The 12,464-nt window shown below is 36.1% G+C and overlaps 1 non-coding gene across 1 annotated transcript; it reads left to right on the top strand.

Annotated features, from left to right (window-relative positions):
- The first annotated feature begins 2,909 nt into the window (after nucleotides 1–2,909).
- LOC116881821 lies at nucleotides 2,910–3,016 on the top strand. The gene has a single exon (XR_004385494.1). It is a non-coding gene; the product is annotated as a U6 spliceosomal RNA (small nuclear RNA).
- Nucleotides 3,017–12,464: the final 9,448 nt, after the last annotated feature.

Below are 12,464 nucleotides of genomic sequence, written 5' to 3'. Positions count from 1 at the left end.
ACAATATTGTAATAACACTGTTTGGTGACAGATGGTCCCTATACTTACTTGGTGAGCAGTGAGTAATATATACAATTGCTGATTCAATATTTTTACACCTGAAACTAATATAACATTGTATGTTAATTATACTTCAACAAAAAAGAATACAATAAAAAGTATGTTTACTCTAAAAAAGACTCTATTCAATGATGAAAAGATATGTTACAGAGTGGGAGAAACTGTGTGCAATCTGCATAGTGGACAAGGAACTATATCTAGAATACCTAAAATATTCTACAACTCAGCAGTTAAAAGAAGAGAAAGAAGGAAAAAACAATTGAATTAGAAAATGGCAAAATATTTGATGAGCCATTTCACAGAAAAATATATACAGATAGATATTGATGAAAAGAGGTTCATGTTTACTAATTGTAACAGAAATACAAATTGATTCAGGGGTACCAGTCTGTGAATCATCAGTCTTACACAATTTACAGACCTGTACCCCTGAAACAAATAATACATTATATGTTAATAAATTTTAAAAAATGCATTTTGCAAAAAAAAAAAAACTCAGAAAAAAATACAAATCCATAGCACAATGAGATATCACATCATACCTATTAGAAAAGCTAAATAACTCATTGTGACAATAGCAAATGCTGGGATGGATGAAGGGAAACTCTCTTATATATTGCTGGAAGAAATGTAAGTGAAATAGCCACACTGGAAAATAATGTTGCAATGCCCTAAAAAAAAAAAATGTCCTATATTTGTGATATAACTCAGCATCCACATTTATTTCTCTCTTTCTTTTTTAAGAATTTATTTATTTATATGACAGAGAGAGAGAAAGATCACAAGTAGGCGAGGCAGGTGGCAGAGAGAGAGGGGGAAGCAGGCTCCCCACTGAGCAGAGGGCCTGATGTGGGGCTTGATCCCAGGACCCCGAGACCATGACTTGAGCTGAAGGCTTAACCCACTGAGCCACCCAGGCACCCCTCCATGTTTTTTTCTTATATCTCAAAGAAATGAAAAATTTATACTAACATAAAAATTCGTACATTATTGTTCTCTTTAGCTTTGTTCATATTTGCTTTACATTGAAAAACAAAAACAAAAAGAAGTGTCCCACAAATGATAAATAGTGGTATTTTCATACCATCTTATACTACTTGGAAATAAAAAGGAACCAATGATTGATACAGGCAACAACTTTGATGAATCTTAAAAGTTATTATGTGGAGTGGGGAAAAAAACAAAAGATCAATCCAAAAAGTTTGCACACTATTGACATGCATGTAACATTCTCAAAATGACAAAAATTATGGTGCTAGAGAATACGATAGTGGTCAGGAGTTGTTAAGGAGACTTTGAAGAAAAGGTGTGGGTGTAACTAAAGGGGATAAACTGAGAGATATCTTTGTGGTGATGGTGCAGTTCTGTATTTTGATTTTAGTGGTAGATACATGAATGCAAACATGGGATGAAATATCATATAACTACACACACATATGCTGTAGCAATGTAAAATTCCTGGCGTTGTTACAATAGTTATGTAAGACATAACCATTAAGAGAAACTCGAAAAGTATCAAGGACCTCTCTTTATTCTCTTTGTGACTTTCTGTGAATCTATTTTTACCAAGTGGTGGTTTTTTCCTTATGCAATACCATTCACCAAATAGCAAAATAACAAGACAGTATTTGATAGTAATCAGGTAATTTATTCAATGGCCAGAAAATGAGGAAGGAGATCTCGTGCTCTAAAGTCACTTTCACTTTGATTAAGTCTAATGGTCAGGGTTTTATGGAATTCAGGTAATTAAGGGGTTAGTAAGCAAGCTTATATCAGGCCATTGGGGTGAAGAGAAAAGAGACTTCTCAGATTCAGAGTGCCACCTCTTCTCTTCCTTTAAATGGTGAAGTCAGATCTATCATGACATTGGTAGGTATGTTTTTCCCTTATGGTAATGATCTTGAGGTCATCTGAAGAGTTAGCATGCTATCTGCACTGGATCAAACTAGTTGAAAACTAGGTCATGGGGACCTGTTTGAACCTTGTGGCTTCTGTCACTCGACTGAATTTATGGTTTATGGTGGCAAGCAGCACCTGTAAGTAGGACTAGAAAACTGAGTTATGGCTTGTTATTGAATCCCTGGTGATGAAATCTCTTCTCTATTTGCTCCTCATTCTTGAGGGCTCTTGGTGGGTGGAAGTCCATCTTTCACTTCTTCTTGCTGACATTGGACAACATACATCCTAGGGGAGAGGAGCAAAATAGTTTCCTGGCTATCTTAAAGTAAGTTTGGTTGTCACCAGGATATAACCCCAACTGTTTATACCCTTGAGTATTTACCATCTGTAGTTTAACTGCCTCTAGTCTTTTGATAACAAAGCTTACCAAAAGAGCTTAAGAATGCAAGACCAAAAAGCAGCAAAATCAGGATTGTCACCAATGGGCCAAGAAAGGAAAGAGTCCAGGTAAAATCAGGTAAGACGTTTCTTACTTTGTTTTGGACTTTATTGGAACTGACCTTGGCTTTTCCAAAAGAGTAGAGCCTTTTGGCTTGATTGTAAAATTTACAGATATTAACTTTTACCTGGCCTGTGGTGTGATTATGAATTAACATTTCCTAGTCAAAATAATGGGAGAAAACTGTAATCTTAGTTTGGAAAGTCATAGCTAGATATTCTAGGAAACTGGAAAAATTTAAGATCCAGCCCAGCTTTATAGGTGAACAACACACACTCAACTAATTAGAACTAGAATCTAACATCTGCAAAGGTGTGCTACTGAAACACTTTTTTTCTCTAAAATCACCCTCATTTCCAAAGAGGAAATTAAGACTAATTATTCATAAAATCCAGTGTTAACAAAAGAGGTCTAATTATTTATATAAGTGCAGCAAAAATGGTGATTGCCCGTGCTCACTTGGGCAGCACATATACTAAAATTGGAACAATACAGAGAAAATTAGCATGGCCCCTATGCATGGATGACATGCAAATTCATGAAGCATTCCATATTTAAAAAAAAATAGTGACTGCCCATTAGGTGTCTTTCAAATATTTATTTATTTTAGAGAGTGAGAAAGAGAGCAGGGGAGGGAGAGAATCTCAAGAAGACTCCCTGCTGAGTGCACAGCCTAATGTGGGTCTCAGTCTCACCCCTGTAAAAATCATGGTCTGAGCAGAAATCAAGAGTTGGACATTCAATTGACAGAGTCATTCAGGCACCCCTAGGGTCTTTTACATCTGCTCTGCTGGAACTTGTTATGAGCATTTTTAGAATTAACTTTAAATATTCTCTTTTTGATCAGGTTTGCCTATAATACCTATAGATTTGGGTTACTTCCCTTCTTTTTGAGGTCCCCAAAATATCTTGAGTTTCCTGAGCCTGCCAGGAACTGATCTTACTTGCTCATCTGATAAGGCTCTTGGGAATTCTGTAAGCAAGGTACCAGGCTGATATTTTAAAAAGGGCTTTATTTGCACCATGATGTCAGTCTTAGTTCCTTAAAGCTATCTGGTCACATTTGAGTCTATAAGTGTCCCTCTCAAATATTACATTCTACTCAAAGCCTTGATAATATGACAAATATTTCTATAATGGTGTCTTATTAGAGGCAAAACAGATTCTTATTGAAATTATGAAATAATCCTAATCACCATGAGTATAAGAATACTTACTGAGAGCTTTTAAATTTTGGAGTCATCAGGGAAAAAAAGATATATTTGTTATATTTCTTTTTAAATAGATTTTTTAAGTTATAGATAAGAGCAAAAAACAATTTGGAAGAACAAACATAGAGAACTAGTAATATTTTTAAAAAGAGCCATAAAACTGTAATTACCTTTTAAAAATTTTATTTAGTATTATGCTACTAATTTTTGCTCCGTTTGAATGTAGTGTTTTTCTTTTATTAGTTCTAGAGATTCTTACTCAGTTTAGTTTCATGATCCTAAGGGTTCTAGAAACCTGTATTCATCAAAAGTCCTTTACATTAATCTTTTTAAAGATGAAACACATTTTACAAGATCATCAAAGCAATAGCTCTAAATGACAAGACTCAAAATGTCCATGGTTAAAGATCTGGTCAGAGTATATTACAATGTAGTTGACAAGGAAATTTTTTTATTTGTATGACATATAACATTTTAATAATTAGAATTATGTGGGGTGTGCCTGTGTGACTCAGTTGTTTAAGTATCTGACATCAGCTCAGGTCGTGATCTCAGGGTCCTCGGAATCAGCCCCTTGTTGGACTACCTACTTGGTGAGGAGTCTGCTTTTCCCTCTCTCTCTCCCCCTACCCCCACTTGTGTGTTCGCTCTCTCTCAAATAAACAATTTTTTTAAAAAAAGAATTACAGGTGATTACATTATGGAACAACATATTAAAATTTCAGGAATTTATGGACTGTTAAAGCATTTACCCATATAATAAAACCAAAGAAAATTTATCATCAGTTCATCGATAATGGTTCCCATGATCTTTATCATAGCAAATGAATAAATCTAATTTGTCAAAAATGCTTCATTTAGAGTTTGAATTTTGTGAAAGTTTGTTAAAATCTCCAGAAGGTTTTTTTTTTTGTGAGGTATTTTAGTTTTTATTGCCAAGCTGTGCTTCCTTATTATTATTATTATTATTATTTTATGTTATGTTAGTCACCTTACAGTACGTCATTAGTTTTCAATGTAGTGCTCCACGTTTCATTATTTGTGTATAATACCCAGTGTTCCATGCAATATATGCCCTCCTTAATACCCATCACCAGGCCAACCCATTCCCCCAAACCTCTCCCTTCTAAAACCCTCAGTTTGTTTCTCAGAGACTGAGAATGTTTTAAAGCTCATGTTTAAGTAGGATTACAGATCACTATATAATTTAATACTGTATCTATTTAACTAAGATGACAATAAGAGAGTCTACAGAAGGTTAAATAGTTATTAGCAAGACTTATCTTTCTTAATATTGAGAATATTTAATTTTTTAAGTAATTGAAGACCTGATAAAAGTAAAACAGAGAAACTATTTTGTTTTTGTTTTTGTTTTGAGACAGATAAAGAGAAAAAAAATGTTTATATATATTTAAAGTAGACCAACAATATAAGCAAATCTTGTTATCTTTAAACAGAGAGAAAAAAAAAACAGTTTAATCTCCATCCAGTGTATCTATTCCTTTTAATCTTCATCCTGATCATGCATAAAATGTTTTAAAGATCTTTTTTACAACTTCGTTAAAAAATTTGCATTTAGGGGTACCTGGGTGGCTCAGTGGGTTAAGCCTCTGCCTTTGGGCCAGGTCATGGTCTCAGGGTCCTGGGATCAAGCCCCACATCAGGCTCTCTGCTCAGCGGGGAGCCTGCTTCCCCCTCTCTCTCTCTGCCTGCTGCTCTGCCTACCAGTGGTCTCTCTCTCTGTGTCAAATAAATAAAATCTTTAAAAAAAATTGCATTTAGATTTTGTCCTAAGGTTTTCCTCTTTAGACAACCAGTCTTATTTTAGGATAAAATTATACTTTTTTTTTTTCTTAACAAAAATGTATTCCCATCTTTCATAACATTTTTACCAAAACAACTACCTCATTTTATTTGCATACAGAGTTGTTTTCCTTATTATTTCCAATAGTCTTAATTATCTATGTTAGAATGTTTAAAGTTTTAAAGCCTTAATCTCTAGTAAAAACTACATAATAATTGTGAACTGTCATACTGGAAATTTTTTAGATCAGCAACTTTATGAATATATAATTTTTAAAAACATGTGTTTTCTATAGTATAATCTTTTAATAAAGCTTATTTATTAACAGACCTAAAATTGTCTTCAGTTTTTTTCTGTAATAATAAGATAAAAGTAGACAAACTTATGATTAGTAATCAATATTTTGGCATTTTATCACATTTGGAAAAGACTTAGATGTTCAATTAATTTAACTCAATCTATCATTTAACCTAGAAAATCTTTAAATTTGCAGGTTCCCAAAGATTTTGGAAGTGACTTAAAAGTATACCTATAGAGTTAAGATGGCAGATAGTGGAAGGACCCTATGTTTCCCTCATCCCTCCAACATAGCCAGATGGATATCAAGTCATTATGGACACTGAAGAAATTGATTTGAGAACTGAGAGAACAAACTGCACATCTAGAGTGAGAAAAACAGCCACATCATGGAAGGTAGGAGCTGCAGATAGTTGATTTGGGGGAGAAAAGAATTGTTGGTGCTGTGGAGCAGAGGGAGCCCTGACTGCAGAGGGGTGAGAGAGAAAGAGAGATAGAGAGATAGATAGATAAAGATGGAGAGAGGGAGATAGGGGGAGAGAGAGCGAGTGATAGAGCAGCAAGCAGGGGATTGCACAAGAAAAACTCTTGCCTCACTCTGGGGTGCCTGGGTGGCTCAGTGGGTTAAGCCTCTGCCTTCGGATCAGGTCATGATCTCAGGGTCCTGGAATCGAGTCCCGCATTGGGCTCTCTGCTCAGCAGGGAGCCTGCTTCCCCCTTTTTCTCTGCTTGCCTCTCTGCTTATTTGTGATCACTGTAAAAAACAAACAAACAAACAAAAAAAAACCCAAAAAAACAAAACAACAACAACATAAAAGACCTTTTCCCCAAAATCATGCACAGGGAAAAGTTGAGGAGCTGACTACCTCAAAGTCTGAAGTTTGGAGGTCCACACCATCAGCAGAGCCCTGCCCATTGGGCTTAATTGTGATCTTGTGGGGAAGGACATAGGCCTGGGAGTGGGAAGTATGGTCTGAGGATCCCTTGGGTTGCATGGAAAGAAGTGGTTCCCCTTCTTGTAGTGCATTTGGGAAAGGTGGCACAACTATTACAGGGAAAAAGAGAACTGGTACGGAATAATATACTGCCCTCTTCATTAGCATAGGAACAGAGACACCTGCTGAGGGAAGCAAAACTTGGTGCCAGCTTTTTGTTGTGTTTTACCATGAACTCTAAACTGTTGCATGGCTGTGCAACTGCTTTTCAGGGACAAACCAGTACCAGCCACAGTGTGGTGACACCCTACCCCAGAGGATCAGTGTAGTCCTGTGCCATACCAGGTCCCTCAAATTTAGAATTTTAAAACCCAACTATATCCTTGAGATAAAACATAAGAGTGCAATGAAACCTGGGAGGCAGACAGTTTAGACACAGGGTGAAGGTGGGGATCTGACAGAGACCAGGGACACAAGAGAGGAGTTCACTTTTCTGTGAGGGCTTCCTGAAGGGTGGCAGTTATGAACTTCCCACTCTGAGAATAAGAGAATGTCAGACATGACACCATTTCCCCCCTACCCCACCCATCAACAATGACAGGCTTCAGTGAACAACACAGAAGCCCCAGTGGAGGCTGGAGCTGCTTACACCAAGCCCCCCCCCCCCATCCTGCAGGTGCATCCTCAGGAGGGCAAGTATACCTGAAAAAAAATGCAGCAGGCCCATCCCCCAGAAAACCAGCACAAACCCCTCACATGCACCAAGTCTACTGATCACAGGTATTATAAGACTTCAGTTCTAGGTGAAACAGGATCTAACTTCTTTTATTTTATTTTAGACAAACAGCATGAAAAAGGGGGTTCAGAGCACAGAGAGAGAATCTTAAGCAGGTTCCATGTCCAAAATGAAGCCAGACACGGGGTTTGATCACATGGCATCGAGATCATGATCTGAACTGAAATCAAGAGTTGGATACTTAACTGATTGAGCCACCCAGACCCCCTGAAAATCTAGTTTCTTTTAATAAGCAGACAAAAACACACCTAATTAAAATTGCTACACAGTGGACAAAGCCCAAACACTTCCAACTGGAGACAAGGAGAGACTCTGAAGGAGACTGATCTGAGGGTAAGAGTAGACAAAACACAATAGCAGGGTCTAAACTGAAATACTTACTGAAACACCAGGCCCAAGACAGTATAGGATCTCTTCTTAATATAACCATTACTGTCAGGAGCAGAAATATAGCAGGCTTTCCTAACATACACACACAAAGCCCCCCCAAACAAACAAACAAAAACAGTGACCTAGACAAAATGACAAGATGGAGGAATTCACCCAAAAAGAAAGAACAAGAAGAAGTCATGGCCAGGGATTTTGTAAAAATAAATATAATTAAAGTACCTGAGGCAGAATTTAAAATAATAATCATAAGAATAATAATGGGGCTTGAGAAAAGCAGAGAAGACACTAGAGAATCCCTTACTTCAGAGATAAAAAAGGTAAAAACTTGACAAACTAAAAAAAACAAAAAACAAAAACAAAAACAAAAAACCCACAAAACAAACAAACCAAAAAACCTAAAAAACAAACAAACAAACAAAAAACAAATAAACAAACAAACAAACAAAAACCCTGTAACCAAGATGGAGAATTGGATGTGATGGCAATGAGGATGTACAAATCAGAAGAACAAATCAGTATAAAATTATGGAGTATGATGAAGCTGAAAAGAAAAGAGAAAGAAAAGCATTGTATCATGAAAGTAGATTTAGGGAATTCAGTGACTCCTGAAAGTGTAATAATATTTGTATCATAGGAGTCCAGAAGAAGAGAAGGAAAGAGGGATAGAGGGCTGAACAAATTATAGCTGAAAATTTTCCTAATCTGGGAAGGAAACAGACATCAAAATCCAAGAGGTACAGAGAAAACCCACCAAATTCAGCAAAAGCCAGAAAACACTAAGACATGTCATAGTCAAATCACAAAATACACAGACAAGGAAAGAATTCTGAAAGCAACAAGGAAAACAAGTCCTTAACCTACAAGGGAAGACAAATCAGGTTCACAGCAGATCTGTCCACAGATAAATGGTAGGCCAGAAGACAGTGGCTTGATATATTCAATGTGCTGAATGGGAAAAAAACATGCAGCCAATAATACTTTATCCAGCAAGGCTGTCATTAAGAATAGAAGATAAAGAGATTCCCAGACAAACAAAAACTAAAACAGTTCATGACCACTAAACCATCCCTGCAAGAGATAATAAAGGGGACTCTGAGTGGGAAGGAAAGAACAAAAATAACAAAGACTAAAAAAGAAAAAAAAGAACATCACCAGAAACACCAAATTTACAGGAAACACACTGGCACTAACTTCATATTTATCAATAATTATTCTAAATGTAAATGGGCTAAATGCTTCAATCAAAAGACATAGAGTATCAGAGGGGGGTAAAAAAAAAAGATCCATCTATATGCTGCCTATAAAGAAACTCATTTTAGAGCTAAAGGCACCTATAGATTGAAATTGAGGGGATGGAGAACAGTGTATCATGCTAATGGACACCAAAAGAAAGCTGGAGTAGTCACACTTATACCAGACAAACTAGATTTTAAACCAAAGACTGTAACAAGAGATGAAGAAGGGAACTCTAACATAATTAAGGGGTATATCCAACAAGAAAATCTAACAAATGTAAATGTTTATGCTTCCAACTTGGGAGTACACAAATATATAAATCAATTAATAACAAACATGGAGAAACTAACTGATAGTAATACAAGAATAATAGGGGACTTTAACATACCACATACAGCAATGGAGAGACAACTAAGCAGAAAACCAACAAGGACACAATGGCTTTGAATGACATACTGGACCAGATGGACTGAACAGATATATTCAGAACATTTCATCCTAAAGCAGTAGAATGCATATTGTTTTCAAATACCTATGGAACATTTCCAAAAGGGAGCACTTACTGGATCACAAGTCAGGCCTCACCAAATACAAGAAGAATGAAATCATATCATCCATATTTTCAAACCACAACACTATGAAGCTTGAGGTAAACCACAAGATAAAATTTGGGAAAACCACAAACATATGGAAGTTAAAGTACATCCTACTAAAGAATGAATGGGCGAGCCAGAAAATTAAAGAAGAAGAAAGAAAATACACAGAAGGAAAGGAAAATGACAAAACAATTGTCCAGAACCTTTTGGGATACAGCAAAGGTGGTACTAAAGTGGAAATACATTGCAATACAACTATCTCAAAACAAGAAATCCTCAAATACACAATCTAACTTTTCACTTAAAGGAACTTGAAAAGGAAAAGCAAATAAAACCTAAACCAGAAGAAGAAGGGAAATAATAAAGTTTAGAGCAGAATAAATGATAGAGAAAAAGACGAGCAAAAATCAACAGAACAAATCAATAAAACCAAAGAGCTAGTTCTGTGAAAGAATTTATAAAATTGATAAACCCCAAGTCAAACTTATCAAGAAGAAAAGAGAAAGGACCCAAATAAGTAAAATCGTGAACAAAAGATTAGAGATCACAATCAACACCACAGAAATACAATCATTAGAGAATATTATGAAAAATTATCCATCAAGAAACTGGGCAATCTGGAAGAAATTCCTAGAAACATATGAATTATGAAAACTGAAACAGGAAGAAATAGAAAATTTGAACAGGCCCATAGCCAGCAAAGAAATGGAATCAGTAATAAAAAATCTCCCAAAAAACAAGAGACCAGATCTGAATGGATTCCCAGGGGAATTCTACCAACCATTTAAAGAAGAATTGATACCTATTCTTCTGAAACTGTAACAAAAAATAGAAATGGAAGGAAAACTTCCAAATTTATTCTATGAGGCCAGCATTACATTGGTTCCAAACTCACACAAAGACCCCACTAAAAAGAAGAATTACAGACCAATAGCTCTGATGAAAATAGGTGGAAAAGTTCTCAACAAGGTATTAGCTAATTGAATCCCAGAATACGTTAAAAATTTAATTCACCATGACCAAGTGGTATTTACTCCTGGCCTGCTGGGGTGGTTTAATATCTGCAAATCAATCATTGTGATACATCACATTAATAAAAGAAAGAATAAGGACCATATGGTCCTCTCAATAGATGCAGAAAAAGCACTTGACAAAACACAGCATCTTTTCTTGATAATACTCAAGAAAGTAAGGATAAAAGGAACATACCTCAACATGATAAAGGCCATACACGAAAGACCCACAGCTAATATACTCAATGGAGAAAAAACTGAAAGATTTTCCTCTATGGTCAGGAACAAGACAAGGATGTCCATCCTTACATGGGTTGTAGCAACTTCTTACTAGATATGTCTCCAGAGGCAAGGAAAACAAAAAAACTGTTAGGACTTCCCCAAGATAAAATGCTTCTTCACAGTGAGGGAAACAATCAACAAAACTAGAAGGTGACCTACAGAATAGGAGAAGATATTTGCACATGAAATATCAGATAAAGATCTAGTATCCAAAATCTATAAAAATCTTACCAAACTCAACACCCAAAAAGTGAATAATCCAGTTAAGAAATGGACAGAAGACATGAACAGATATTTCACCGAAGAAGACATATAGTAGGCCAACAGATACATGAAAGAAAAAATGCTCAAATCACTCATTATCAGGGAAATACAAATCAAAACCATCATGAGATACCACCTCACACCTGTCAGAATGGCTAAAATTAACAGCTCAGGAAATAACAGATGTTGACAAGAATGCAGATAAAGAGGAACCCTCTTACACTGTTGGTGATACTGCAAAACTAATGTAGCTACTTGGGAAAGCAGTATGGAGATTCCTCAAAAAGTTAAAAATATAACTACCCTATGACCCGTCAATCACATTACTAAGTATTTATCCAAAGGTTACAAAAATACTGATCAAAGGAGCATATGCACCTTGATGTTTATAGCAGCACTATCAACTACAGCCAAATTATGGAAAAAGCCCAAATGTCCATCAACTGATAAATGGATACAGAAGATGTGGGGTGTGTGTGTGTGTATGCATATACACACATACATATATGTACATATACAAAAGATGTGGTGTATTTGTATATTGTACACACACTACACATATATACACACACATGCACACACACAGTGGAATATTATTTAGCCATCAAAAGGAATGATATCTTGCCATTTGTGATGATGTGGATGGAGCTGCAGTGTATCATGCTAAATGAAATATATCAGTCAGAGAAAGACAAATATATGATTTCACTCATATGTGGAATTTAAGAAACAAAACAAATGAATATAGGGAAGGGAAGGAAAAATAAGATAAAAATAGAGAGGGAAGCAAACCAAAAACAGACTTAAAAAAATTATTTATTTCTTTGAGATACAGAGACAGAGTTAGCAAGAGAGACCATGAGCAGAGTGGAAAAGGAGAAGCTGGCTCCTTGCTGAGCAGGGAGCTGAATGAGGGGCTTAATCACAGGACTCTGGGTTATGACTGGAGCTAAAGATGGACACTTAACTGACTGAGCTAAACAGGCACCCCCAAAAACCAGACTCTTAATTATAGAGAGCAAGCTGAGGGTTGCTGGGGTGGAGGTGGATGGGGGGATGAGCTAAATGGGTGATGGGCATTAAGGAGGTCAATTTTGTCATGAGCACTGGGTGTTGTATGTAAGTGATGAATCACTAAATTCTACTCATGAAACTAATACTACACTATATGTTAACTATCTT

Source organism: Lontra canadensis, unplaced genomic scaffold (assembly GCF_010015895.1).
Source record: "Lontra canadensis isolate GAN:19392208 unplaced genomic scaffold, GSC_riverotter_1.0 scaffold77, whole genome shotgun sequence".
In the NCBI taxonomy this organism is placed as follows: domain Eukaryota; kingdom Metazoa; phylum Chordata; class Mammalia; order Carnivora; family Mustelidae; genus Lontra; species Lontra canadensis.
This window is presented reverse-complemented; position numbering and strand designations above follow the sequence as displayed.